This window comes from Bombina bombina, chromosome 5 (genome assembly GCF_027579735.1).
Source record: "Bombina bombina isolate aBomBom1 chromosome 5, aBomBom1.pri, whole genome shotgun sequence".
In the NCBI taxonomy this organism is placed as follows: domain Eukaryota; kingdom Metazoa; phylum Chordata; class Amphibia; order Anura; family Bombinatoridae; genus Bombina; species Bombina bombina.
In genome coordinates, this window is record NC_069503.1 from 916924345 (window position 1) to 916939515 (window position 15171).

General features: G+C 36.0%; 1 long non-coding RNA gene across 1 annotated transcript in view; it reads left to right on the top strand.

Annotated features, from left to right (window-relative positions):
• Nucleotides 1-13792, top strand: part of LOC128660962 (uncharacterized) — a 142801-nt gene extending 129009 nt beyond the window's left edge. Inside the window, exon 3 of the long non-coding RNA XR_008402596.1 lies at nucleotides 13741-13792. This is a non-coding gene — a long non-coding RNA (uncharacterized LOC128660962). The remainder of the gene's footprint in view (nucleotides 1-13740) is intronic.
• The last annotated feature ends 1379 nt before the right edge of the window (nucleotides 13793-15171 follow it).

The window sequence follows — 15171 nt, forward strand, 5'->3', positions numbered from 1 at the left end:
CCGTGATTGGAGGATGCCGGAATTGTCATTGCTGATGGCGGCGTGGAGCGGAGCCATCCTGGAACCCGAAGACATCCTGCGCTGAGTGTCCTCTTTATACAGTTGCCGCCATACACTGAAATTGAATGCAAGGTAGCCGTTTCAAAATGGCGTATTTGATTCTTCAAATTCAAATCAGCCAATAGGATTTAAGTAGCTCTCATCCTATTGGCTGTTTTGAACAGCCAATAGGATTTCAGAAGATCTCCTCCTATTGGCTCATTTGTACAGCCAATAGGATTTTGAAGCTCTCATCCTATTGGCTCATTTGAATTTGAAGAATCAAATCAGCCAATAGAAATGCAAGGTACGCCATTTTGAAATGGCTTCCTTGCATTCAACTTCGGTGTACGGCAGCAACCGTATGAAGAGGACGCTCCGCCCAGAATGTCTTCGGTTTCCAGGATGGCTCTGCTCAGTGCCACCGGGATGAAGATAGAAGATGCCCCCGGTATGGATGAAGACCTCGCTAACTGGATGGAGATGGATGTCCAGACTTCAGAAACCGTGAGTAGATCTTCTGGGGTTAGTGTTATTTTTCTGTTTTTTTTGTTTAGATTAGGGCTTTGGGCTTTGAAAAAGAGCTAAATGCCCTTTTAAGGGCCATGCAAAAGAGCTAAATGCCCTTTTAAAGGGCAATGCCATGCTAAGGGTAGCTTAGTTTTTTTATAGTTAGGTTTTTTATTTTGGGGGTTGTTTGGGTGGTGGATTTTACTGTTGGGGGGACTTTTTATTTTTTTACAGGTAAAAGAGCTGTTTTCTTTAGGGCAATGCCCTACAAAAGGCCCATTTAGGGCTATTGGTAGTTTATTGTAGGCTAGGGGGTGTTTTTATTTTTATTTTATTTTTTATTTTTATAGGGCTATTAGATTAGGTGTAATTGTTTTTATTTTTGATAATTTTGTTTATTTTTTTGTAATCTTAGTGTTTTTTATTTTGCATGATTTTAGTGTTAATTATTTTTAGTAAACTTAGATTTTTTAAATTTGTAATTTAGATATTTTAATTGGTAGTATTTTTTATTTTATTAGATTAGTTATGTTAGGTTAATTTATAGTTTAATGTTAGGTTTATATTTATTTCACAGGTAACTTTGTATTTATTTAAATAGAGTTATATTGTAATTTTAATTTAAAAATAGGGGGTGTTAGGTTTAGGGGTTAATAGTTTAATTTAGTGTTTTGCGATGTGGGGGGCCAGCGGGTTTATGGGTTAATAGGTTTATTTGGTCGCAGAGATGTGGGAGGCTGAAGGTTTAGGGATTAATAACTTTATTATAGTGGGGGCGATGTCGGGGAGTGGCGGATTAGGGGTTAAAAACTTTATTATAGTGGCGGCAATGTCAGGGAGCTGCGGATTAGGGGTTAATAGCTTTTATTAGCGTTGGCGATGTCGGGAGTGGCAAATTAGGGGTTAATAACTTTATTTAGGTGGCGGCAATGTCGGGGACAGCAGATTAGGGGTGTTTAGACTTGGGGTTTATGTTAGGGTGTTAGGTTTAACTGTAACTTTTTTTTCCCCATAGACATCAATGGGGTTGCATTACGGAAATTTTTCATTCCGCGATCGCAGGTGTTTTTCTAACACTCTCTCCCCATTGATGTCTATGGGGGAAAGCATGCACGAGCATGTAAAAGCAGCTCTTGGCTTTTGTGCGGTATGGAGCTTAACGCCACCATATTGCATGCACAAGGAGGCTTTTCAGTAACTCACAATGGCAGCACTATGGAGGGTGAAATAACGCAACTTTTGTTGCGTTCGTTTCGCACCATGTTTAGCGCAAAACTTGTAATCTAGGTGAATATTATTAATTATAGATTTTTAGCATTTTTTTTTGGGGGGGGGGAGGTATTGTCATCATCATCATCATATTTCCTTTTTTTTCCACTTTTTTTTTTTTTAAAAGTAAATCTTTTCTCCTCAAAAATGCATTATTATTTTCATCTGTCAACAACAACAAAAAAATAACATGAAAATTCATAATCACTTTTTTTTTCATAATTTGACAATTAACATTCTTGAAAATTTTTTAGTTTTATTATAACCAACATAATGAATGCACGGGTTATAAAAAGTGAAAACTCTTCTTGAATTCTTTTATATTTAAAGTCTACAGTCAAATAATATGGAAACTAGAAAATGTCCCTTTTTTCCAACAAACTTTCCTTATGTAAATAATTTAACAAATAACAACTTCTACCCAGAACTTCTATAACTATATATAGCTGTTAGCAGCAAATGAACATAGAGATGTGACTGCAGCTTGGTAGCATTTAAATACTCAGTTCTTTTTCTGTTACCTTGACTGGTGTAAAGTTGGTTCCCAAGGTAAAAACTAAGTGGTCTGCTGGCATATGGTGTAACCTCCATTTGAGCGCTAAAAGCTGGATACTGTTTTTGTGAAACAGATGTTGTCGAGAGCAGCAATGCACAACTGAGTCTGTCTAACAGCTGGGAATCCTTTGTGACCCATATAGCTAGAAATAAACATGGCCCTGGCTTGGCAAAAAACTAAGAAAGCACATTTTCATTTGTTAAAAGCTTATCAAAATGAAGAATAAATGTTTTTAGCCATAAACTGATTTTAGCCACCAGAGTAAACCTTCCAGCAGTTTATGTGATGGCACCGTATTATTTCAAGCACCCATTGCCAGATGAAGCAGCCTGCACTTGCTCTGACAGATAGTGCAGATGGAAAATAAACATCTGCCTCAATCAAGAGAGAAGACCGAAGACAAGGTTGACAAAAAATGTCTGGCAGGATTTTCTTTGCAGGAAAACGTATAACAGCTACAAAACCAAAACTACTGGCATGGTCTGGTCCTTATGTGGTTACTTATGTGGTTACTGACCATGAAGAAAGATGATTAGTATGTGCTCTCAGAGGAGGAGTGGTGCAGATGCTCAGAATGATAGGATTCCAACTTCCTACTATAAGCTTTGAAACAGCAGCACTGTGCTGTTTGCAAGTCAGTTTGAGATTGTTTTTCTATGGTTGAAGAACATTTAGAAATCGAAAAACCTACTTCTTCATTAGTATAGTAAGAATATTGCTTGCAACTTTACAGTTCTATTGTTCATATAAAATAGCCCAATTTAAAAATGTTGAAATATGTATTTAGTTATTTATTTTGTTTGAGAAAAAAGGTTAAAGGGGCATGAAACACAAAGGGGCCTATTTATGAAAGGCCTGTCGGACATGACCCGACATTGCGGATCATGTCCGACAATACGCTCTCCGCATTCAGCATTGCACCAGCAACTCTTGTGAACTGCTGGTGCAATTCCGCCCCCTGCAGATTCGCAGCCAATCGGCCGCTAGCAGGGGGGGGTGTGTCAATCAACCCCATCGTAATCGATCGGGTTGAATTGCGGTGATGTCTGTCTGCCTCCTCAGAACAGGCGGACAGGTTATGAAGCAGCGGTTTTTAGGCTCGTCAGAAAAACGGGCCCTCAAGCTCCATACGGAGCTTGATAGATAGGCCCCAAAATATTTATTTCATAATTCAGATAGAAAATACAATTTTAAACAATGTTCCAATTTACTTCTATATTCTAGTTTGCTTCATTCTTTAGATATCCTTTGTTGAAGAAGTAGCAATGCACATGGGTGAGCCAATCACACAAGGCATCTATCTGCAGCCACTAATCAGCATCTACTGAGCCTATTTAGATATGCTTTTCAACAAAGAATATCAGGAAAATTAAGCTTATTAGATACTGGAAGTAAATTGGAAACTTATTTAAAATTGCATGCTTTTTCTAAATAAAAATGTGGGTTCTATTACTTTTTAAGGAGGTTGTTTTTTTTAAAAAAAAATTGTATCCAACTTAAAAGTGTATTTCTTTGCAGATAAAAGCTCACTGGCTAAAAGGGAAAATCCCATAGATCTACTGTTGGACAATGACACACCCCACAAACATAAAAACAACATAGGGCCAGATTACAAGTAGAGCACAAATTAACGCTATGGCTTGAGCGTTAATTGCGCTCGAAGTATTGCGCTCATCGCTTTGCTCTTGTATTATGAGTTGAAAGTCAACTGTTTTCACTTGTGCGCTAACCCGACGAGCGCAAAAAGCCACACATAATGTTGTGTGCACTTTCAGGTATTCCCCCATAGAAGTCAATAGAGAAAAAAAAAAGTGGAGAAAACATCCCACTCTTATGCAAACCCATCGCATATTCTCATGTGCGCTAACCCAATATGAAAATATGAATATTTCTACATATATATGATGTTTATTTTGTACAATATATATCTATACCTATATATTTATAGTATAGATGATTATATATAGGTATAGATATTTAGAGATATATTGGAATAGCTATTTATAAATACTTAAAACATATTCTCCAATGTGCAGAACATTGGAATATGACATATTTACAGTAAATACACCGTTAAATTTTTTATTAAATATAAATATTGGATAAACATGTTTTTACTTGTTTTCATCTACTTAACTGGAAAGACCCGGCGAGTGCGTCTCCTTTTTGATGTGTATATATATATATATATACAGGTGGCCCTCGGTTTAAGACGGTTCAATTTGCGCCATTTCAGAATAACGCCTTTCTTTTTTTAGTCATGTGACTGCTATTGAAAAGCATTGAGAAGCAGTGCATTGATTAAAATAGCCAGTAGGTGGAGCTGTCCGCTTGTGTTGCAGCAAAGATATGCAAGCCAAGCAAGCTGAAATTAATCAGTGTAACCAGACCTGAGCTATCGAACAGCTTTCAAAGGAACAAGATCAAGCAGCCACTTCCCTTTTATCTTTAAATAAGTCCAGACTGGAATGCATAGAATAGCTGCAGACCCGATATTATCTAACATGCTAACAATGCAGAGAACTGTTTGCAGTAAGTAAAAAAATGTTTTTGTTCATTAAACTTAGTTTGATGATACATTCTGTGTTGTGTGATTATTTTATTAGGTTTATAATGCTGTTTAGCAAATGTTTTTATTCATTAAAGGGACATAATACTCATAAATCACTTGAAACTGATGCAGTATAACTGTAGAAAGCTGACAGGAAAATATCACCTGAGCATCTCTATGTAAAAAAGGAAGATATTTTACCTCACAATTTCCTCAGCTCAGCAGAGTAAGTTCTGTGTAAATAGTTATACTCAGCTGCCCCCAGCTGCAGGTAAAAAAAATTTAAAAAATGAAGAAATGAACAGCAGCCAATCAGCATCAGCAGTGCTGAGGTCATGAACTCTTACTGTGATCTCATGAGATTTGACTTAACTCTCATGAGATTTCATAGTAAGCTTCCTTTACCTGATTGGTGAAATAATATGAGAGTGCACGATGCTCATCCCTTCAGATGTCCCAGGACAGACACACTAAAATGCTGCTTAGAAATCCTTTACAATGGGAGGTGGCTACTGAGGAACTTTTGAGGTAAAATATCTTTCTTTTTTACATAGAGATGTTCAGGTAATATTTTCTAATCAGCTTTTTACAGCTATGCTGCATCACTTTCAAGTGTTTAAACATTTGGGTATTATGGCCCTTTAAGCTTAGTTTGATGATATATTCTGTGTTGTGTGATTATTTTATTAGGTTTATAATGCTGTTTAGCATTTAAAGTCTTCATTTCAAAGCTTTAAGAATAATGTATTAGTTGTTACTTATGACAATTTTGAGAGGGGCCTGGAACCTAACTTCCTTACTTCCCTTTGACTTACATTATAAACTGGGTTTCAATTTACAACGGTTTCGATTTACAACCATTCCTTCTGGAACCTAACCCCAGCGTAAACTGAGGGCTACCTGTATACATATATATATTTTTTTATTTTTATTGAGGAACTGCATAGTACAAATATCAAGCAAACATAAAAATGTACATTTGGTGATAATACAAGTGTTGTATAATAAACATATATTCATTAAATATTTAAAGAGTCCTCTTTTTCTTTTCTTTTTTATCCCTCTTGCATATATTGCAAATAAATCTTGAATCCTAGATAATAGGGTGATGAAGCAATAGGGATTATAATTTCTTCCCCTGATAATGCAATTCAGGCCACTTTTTGACCTTACCATTTAAATTAAAATTGTGTTAGGGGTCAATATGAAACACGATAAAGAAAACACAAAAAGAAAACAAGAAAAAAAAACCCACAAAAACAAAAGGAACATTAAGGAAAAAAGGTATAGATTAGACCAGGGCCGCCACTAGAAATTTTGGGGCCCCTGACTTAACCATTAATCACGGGGGCCCTCCTTTGACATGTGCAATTTTTGACCAAGTGAATAAAATGTATATGCACTTTATTCTTAAGTGTCTATTTAAACTTGGAAATGTTGTAAAGGTAGTAACATACAAACACACAGACACACTCTTACACTGAAACACACACACACACTCACACATAAGGATTCACATATAGACACTCTAGCAGACACTCAAAGAAACACACTCAGACACAGACACCCAAACAGACACTCAGCACTTGTTTACATTGACCTGACAAGTAATGAGGTAAACTACAGTTTTGTAAAAAAAAGGAGATTTAGAAAACAAAATATGGAGTACTGATTATCTTTTTGTAAAGGAAGATGCCATCTAAATGATGACAACAGCATGCAGTGGCAGAAAGGAAGGGCCCTGAACTGCCTAAACAATAATTTAAAGGTTAAATGGTAGATTGGTTAATTCCGGAAAGGTCTCATTGTCTCAAAGTCTGTAGAAAGATGTGAATAATCAGTAGTAAGGTCAAAATGTCCTAAAAAGGAACAGACAATGGACACACACACACACACACACACAAACTCAAACACACAAAGACATACACACACACAGAGACACCCACAGAAAACACACAAAGACATACACACACAGAGAGACAACCACATAAAACACATAAAGACATACATTCACACACCCTCACTGAAACATCCACAGACAACACACAAAGATATACACACACCCTCACAGAGACACCCACAGAAAACACCCACCCTCACAGAGACATCTACTGAAAACACAGACAAACACACCCACCCACACAGAGGCATCCAGAGAAAATACACAAAGACAAACATACACACACCCTCACAGAGACACCCATAGAAAAAGCTCAAAGACATATGCATGCACACACTCTCACAGACATCCACAGAAAATGCACAAAGACATACACACCCACCCTCACAGAGAGACCCACAGAAAAAAAAATACATACACACTCATAGAGACACAAACCAAAGCACAAAGACAAACACAGACACCCACAGAAACACTCACAGGAGGAAACATTTATGCACATTGCATCCCCTAAATCAACGTTGTGTGACATGCATGACAAAAAAATTGCAGAAATTAAGAGATCACTTTTTAAATAATCATATTTGTAAATGTGCAAACAAAAATAATTCTGTGAATTCAAAATTGTACATTAATGATCTGGGTAGATGGCTAGATGAAGAAAAGTACATTTAAAAGGTTGACATATGTTTGTTTGATTTTCCCCCATTTTCCCCAACCAAGAGCACCACTTCAAATATAGTGTACAAATGTTCCCATCTGTCAGCTGTACTTATGGATTTTGAAAATGCTGTACTCTATATGGTCTTGGTGGAACCATAAGCTGTGGTACGCACACAATGTACAAACAAAGTGCCAAGTCTGTTTAGTGCACACTCAGAAATCCTCTAAAATGCTAATACTTTACACCTTGTACTAACATCTCCCATGCTAAATTAGCACTCTGCTGTAGTACCCACTGGTAATTGACTCATGGGCCCCCCCTGGCCCATTGGGCCCCTGACAGGAGTCACCCCTGTCACCCCCTAATGGCGGCCCTGGATTAGACCTTCAGATGTCATTCTGAAAAAATAAGAAGCACATACTCTGTATTTAGTGTTTTACAGAGGCATACCACAACACTAAACATGTCAAGGGAAATATTGCTCCATATATTCCAACTCTGACCATTAAAATTATTAATAATAAATAATAACTACAACTATGTTTGCACTGTATATGAGTAACATACATTCCACAAGATGATTTGTGACTGAATATTACTATCTTCATGTTTATGCATATTATCCAGCACGGTTTACCTTAGGGCCCACATCACTTCATTAAGTGTAAAGTATATCTTACTTCGCCAATAGCCTCGGCCGCAGGCCACCCGGCAAGTATCTGTTGTGGCATGTTGTGGGTAAATGCAATGATGTCCCATGATATGCTTTTATTGTTTAGAATGTCTCACCAGGGGCCCCCCACATACCCCCAATAAACACAAACAAACAGGTAAGGTAATATTAGGACATTAACCATGTCTGCAGGACTAGTGTCAATAGCATGGTGTCAGAGATAGCTAATTTATCAATGTAATGTCATGCTACAATCCTGTGGAATCCTGTAGTGTGCCACAGCTGTTAGTTATATTATAAATTAAATACATAACTGTTTTTAAACAAGTAACTGAAAAATATACAACAATTCAACTGGCCAAAATAGTGGTGTATTACAAGCTAAAGTTCTGATTTATTTTTAGCCCCAAGGCTTTGTTTTCCCATTTGGGAGTACCTCAACAGTATGAGTCTCTGAGTAGGGCATTAATAAAATGGCTCCGGAAGAGAAAGTCTCATGTATAGTCATATGGTCATATGACTACTTGGCGACATCGCTGCACAACTTTAAAGGCCTCTGACAAGTGATGGCATAGATCGTAGGTGCCAAGCATAGCTATCAATGTGGGAGGAAATTGTAATGCCGCTGCGGTCTCCCGGGGGCCCTCCCAAAAACCTCCTTTAGCCGCAGCCAATAAATTGTGTCTTTTCATCCACTGGAGCCTGCTTAACCTACCGGAAAGGTCCAGAGTCTCTGATTTTGTTGAACTCTTCTGCTGCAAAGTTCCTGCGTATGGATCGCTTACTATCTCCGATGTCGGCATGATCCGTTGCGGTTCGCAAGGTAAAATATCTTCTGAGGACTCCTCTTGTCCGTGGTTTGCATCTAGTGAGAACACTACAGTATTATCAGCAGTGGTAAGTGTGAGGCGCTTCATTAGGATATCAAACGGAGCGTTATCAATTAGTTGCTGGCACAGTAATTCAAATTTGTGCCATCATACTTGAAAGTTATTATGTGCGTCTGACTCTTCTGAGATTGCCATCTTAACTGTGCAGTGATAAATCCTATGTATTGTTTTACTGCAGTTTCTAGAGATGTGGTTGTATAAGTCCGAAGGTTAGTGGGCTTATATTGCTTAATGTGTTATGTGCTGCCGCCTTAAGTCTTGATCACCCGAACTGTAGCTCTGATGTCATAAAAACAGCAATCAAGGGTTGTAATATAGCCACCGTAACCCCAGTGACTGTTATTTAGTGAGTTATGTAGGTGATTTAGCTGTTGAATGCTCTTAAATCGGCGGATTGTAGAGGATTCTTTCAGAGCTTGCAGTGTATGTGTCCTATCAGGTATGCTGCTCGGACACGCCCCCCGGCACACAGCCACTTTTACATTATCAAGACATTTTAAATATTGCAAAAATCACCTATACTTATATATTAAAATTGGGATCTTAGTTACACAACATGGCCATATTTTGCTTAAGCCAGTCACCAACTTACAAGGTGTTCCAATGTCTAACACTGCAATGCGCTGCCTTTCTGGGCTGAAACATTCCTGCTTTAACTCTGCATTTAAGAATGAGCCTCTCTGGCTTTATACACGCTTCTAATGTACTATAATGAGAGCACCTGAGTACTAGGTGGGGTTCTGTAAACCAAAAAGATGGTTAGACTTCATTTAAATACAAATCCATATGGTTTGGCACACCTTACAAAATTATTTGTATTACTTCTTAGGGGTGCAGCCAAAAAAACCAAATAATTGCACTAAATAAAATATTGGCGCACAACCACTTTTACATTATCAAAATATGGCCATATTGTGTAACTAAGATCCCAATTTTAATATAGAAGTATAGGTGATTTTTGCAATATTTAAAATGTTTTGATAATGTAAAAGTGGTTGTGTGCCAATATTATATATTGTGTAATTATTTGTTTTTGTTGGCTGCACCCATAAGAAGTAATAAAAATAATTTTGTAAGGTGTGCCAAACCATATGGATTTGTATTTAAAGGAAGACTAACCATCTTTTTGGTATACAGCACCCGACCCAGTATTCAGATGCTGTCGTTATAGTACATTGGAAGTGTTTATAAAGTCAGAGAGACTCATTCTTAAATGCAGAGCTAAAGCAGTAATGTTTCTGCCCAGAAAGGCAGCACATTGCACATTGCTTAAAGGGACAGTCTACACCAGAATGTTTATTGTTTTAAAAGATATATAATCCCCTTATTACCCATTTCCTAGTTTTGCATAACTAGTATCTAAGCCTCTGCAAACTGCCCCCTTATTTCAGTTCTTTTGACAGACATGCATTTTAGCCAATCAGTGCTGGCTCCTAGGAACTCCACGTGCGTGAGCACAGTGTTATCTATATGACACACATGAACTAACACCCTCTAGTGGTAGAAAAAACTGTCAAAATGCCCTGAGAGAAGAGGCGGCCTTCAAGGGCTTAAAAATTAGCATATGAACCTACTAGGTTTAGATTTTAACTATGAATTTCAAGAGAACAAAGGAAAATTGGTGATAAAAGTAAATTGGAAAATTGTTTAAAATTGCATGCCCTATCTGAATCATGAAAGTTTATTTTGGACTAGACTGTCCCTTTAAGCAAAATATGGCTATATTGTGTAACTAAGATCCCAATTTTAATATATAAGTATAGGTGATTTTTGCAATAGTTAAAATGTTTTGATAATGGAAAAGTGGTTGTGCACCTATATTCTATTTTGTGTAATTATTTGGTTTTGTTGGCTGCACCTCTAAGAAGTAATACAAATAAAAATAATTTTCTAAGGTGGGCTAAACCATATGAATTTGTATTATATGTATACAATATATGTATACATATGTATTTATGTGTATGTATGTCTGTAAATACATATATACACATATAAATACACAAATACACACATATATAGCTGGTTCCCTGCTTCTGTGTATATATATATATATATATATATATATGTGTGTATATATATATATATATATATATATATGTGTGTATATATATATATATATATATATATATATATATATATGTGTGTATATATATATATATATATATATATATATGTGTGTGTATATATATATATATATATATATATATATATATATATATATATATATATGTAGAAGGTGTAGTAGCACTCCAGCTCTCCTTGCCCCGGGTGCACTTCAAGAGTATAGATAAAGCAGCAAAGAGGAAGTCACTCACAGGGTCTTGCAAAAAGATAAAGTATTTTAAATACTTTATCTTTTTGCAAGACCCTGTGAGTGACTTCCTCTTTGCTGCTTTATATATATATGTATATATACACATACATACATATACATCTTTAGAGATATATATGTATTTATCTCAATTGTAAAGCCCTTGTCTGACTTTTTTACTTCATCTCTTTGAGCCCTTATAACTTTTGTGTGCAATATTTTTTTTAAAATAATTTTTAATAGATGTTTTTATTATGAGTTTAGCTGTACTTTGTATTGTATTTTTTATGAGTTTTGTGAGACTTTTTTGTTTTGCAAAACAGCCTCCCGACAAGCGTTAACTTTAATTGTGAAAACCCTATATCACTTCCGTGTAAACGTTTGCAATCCACTCGTAATCTGGCTCAATACCAGTGCACATTTGATTCTGAAGTTCTTAACTTCAGGTTTAAAACATTTTCACTTCCCTGCAGATTTTATATCTGGGTTTGTAAACTTTAGTTCCACTGAAACTTGACTAGCCTCCCTCAACTAAAGTTATAAGTATGGCCAATAAACCCTGCCAGAAAGCTTCAGTTCCATATGAATTTGCTTCACTATTTATATACCTCAATCAGATCTTCATTTAAGGCAAGAGTGATAATGTTTTCTGTTACAAATCAATTTGGTATTCCTAATTAAGTCATTTTGAGGTATTACCATCAATTTAAAGATGCAAATCAAGCCTAATAATGCAATCACAGGTCTGAAAGCTCTTCCCAGTCAAACACCTTGTCATATACCATATCCCTTTAAAACACATTTTTTTTCCCTTTAAAACACTTTTTATTATACATCTTTTAAAAATAATATTTTACATACATACTGTATGTGTGCGTGATACCTTATTTTAATGTGTTTTACATGTGTTTTGTGATACTTATATTGTAGCCCTAACACTTTACATTTGGTCTTAAGTCATGCTATCAATTGAAAGTATAAAGAGCGCTAAGGAGATGTCAGCTGTGCTAAACATTCTCTGGTAATTCGTTTTTACCCTGGAATTGTAATACCAGTCTGCGTGGTAATCTTAGCACGGGCCTGTGATATTAATAGAGCACCCAGTACCTAAAAAGAGCAGCTAAATGTGTGTAGTAACTGGCTAAATGAATGTTGGATATATATATATATATATATATTTAATTTTAAATCATCATAAATAAAATGCATATCATTTTATAGGTTAAAAATAAAATGAAGTAAAAAAATAAAACAGGCAAAGTATAGCCTAAAAAGTGCACAAACAGTGACCACAAACTGTTTCAGATCAAGCATAAAACGTTTAACATATAAACATTGACATATATATTGCAATAAATGATCCTCCAAAAGATAAAAGTTAAAAGTCTGTATTTCTTTAAAAAGTCTTATTGTAAAACGTCTTTTTGTAAAAGAGCAAAGCCATTTGTTGGTTAGGGGTTTTAGACAAGCGTGACGGTGGCACAAGCTGAAGAACTGAAGAATTGCAAAATAACTGCAGAGTAGGGGCGAGAGAAAGGTCAGAAAGATCCTTTTAAGGCAAATACAAAATTCCAATGGCAAGGTGTACATATATACACCGGTTGCCTTTAGTTGTTCGTCCTCTAGAATTATATCCCAAGGTGTTTCTCTCCTCCTCGCGTCTGTGAATATTCCAATGGAATCCGCTATTTAACTTGTTAAAAAACCTTACGAGTTCAGTGAACTCTTACAGCGTCCATGTAATAGGGCTATGGAAGCCCGAGTGTGACACAACACCAAAGAATAACGAGCAACGCGTTTCGGCTGCGTACAGCCTTTCCCAAGCTCAATATTGTTATGGCATACAGGTTGCTCATATATACGCTGTTCTTAAAGTGACATTAGCAATATAGTTTCATTTATATAGACATACAATGTAGTCACAAATTACACAGACTATTTAGTATACAGTGCTCACTTAATAATGTGCTACCTATCGCCAAAAAGTACTAATCTCTGATCAGAGTCTTCTACTAATCTAATGCTAAAAAAGTATTTTTTATATATTTTAAAATATTTCTTAATTATTTCAAAAATATTTTATAAAATACTATAAAAATATTTTTTAAATATATAATTGTGATTCCTCTGGGGAATATTAATAGAGGTTACTTTATTTGAAATTTTATCTTAATGTCATCCAGAGGATTCAAATAAAATTTCAAATAAAGTAACCTCTATTAGTAAGGCAGTTTTTACTTGATACAATGATGTATTAGATTTTATTCCTGTGTACTGGTAATAAATGTTCAAAATTTTATAAATGTTTTAAATGTTTTATATTTTGAGCCTGTTGCCCCGACTCACTTTCTTTTTTATTTGCATTTGGATTTATTAGGCAGACCTACAGAAGGTCTGTTGGCGGTTTGTGGGGCAATGATGAAAGCGGCTGCTATATTAGGTGGCATTGTTAATATTAACCACTTGACGGTGATGTGGAACAAAGGGGAGGACCAACTAAAGAGGATTCAGACCGGGACCGTAGTGGATGCCTGAGCTAAATTTGCAGAGCAGCAACAAACGGAATACAAGGTACTGTTAATCCATATAACAGTTTATACAGACTGTGCTTTTTTCTTTCATGAGTGGATTGTTGGTAATTTGATCCCCAGTCCTAAACTGTTAGAGTGCTAGCTAAGGGATCGTTTGAAGGAGAGGGACTTTATGTATTGTGTGTCCATAAGCATTCACAGTTGTCACATGAGTATATACGCCTACGTTCAGATTTATGAACTGAGTATTTGATTGATTATACTACATAGCAGCAGGCTCTACTTAACGTTTATCATACTTTCCCTTTTGTAGGGAATTTTGTATTTGCCTTAATTGTATAACGGATAATATGCAGCACTCAACCAACTATTTTTCTTTGCATGCTGTGCAAGATTATGATGCACTTAGACCCTCAATTGAGGATCTATTCTCTACTAATATGATAATGCAGAATTAGGGGTACATTTTTGAAATCATGGAGAATAAACTGTTGAAAGAATACAGACTATGGTGGAATATAAAACTACTGGAAAAGTATATATCCCTCAATATGATTCCCAGAGGGTTACGGTTAAAGAAATATTCAACTTTCTAAGTTAATATAACAGATAATGATATCTTGGACACCTGGAATGGGATTCTATCGGAATGCTCCCTAAAACTAGTGCGAAACATTAAAACATATACGGAAAAGCAGCATGCACAGCTGAAAGATGAGATAGCAGAGTTACAAAAGGAACTTAAGTTTACAGAACACAAGGATTATATGCAACTGGATACTATTTTGGATAGAACTATCACTAATGTCAAATTGGAGATTGATACAGTCAAGCAAGGGAAATTTGAAAGAGACTCACTGGATTATAAATTTAATAAGGTGTATAACTTAAAGCAAGGGAAGGCAAGCACACGATCATCTAGATCCAAATCTAAGAACAGAAGAAACAGAAGAAGAGTTACCTTCTCTGACACTGATGGTGAATCGGGGGAAGAAATAGACTCTAACATGAATTCTACCATGCTACCTGAGACACAAAGCACGAGTTATGCTATGCATGAAATGGGTTCACATATTGCACCGAATATACTTAATGAGGGAGGTAATGCATTAAATACAGTTCAGAGTAATAAACATGTTGTGGGAGCTATAGGAGGTATATTAAGATCTAGTGACCTCCCCAAGGCTCATATAGCCAATTCTAACAAATACCAGCTACAAGCACCCTTTACATCACTAATGGGTAATATACCTAATGAAATGCAGGTTTTTCAGAAG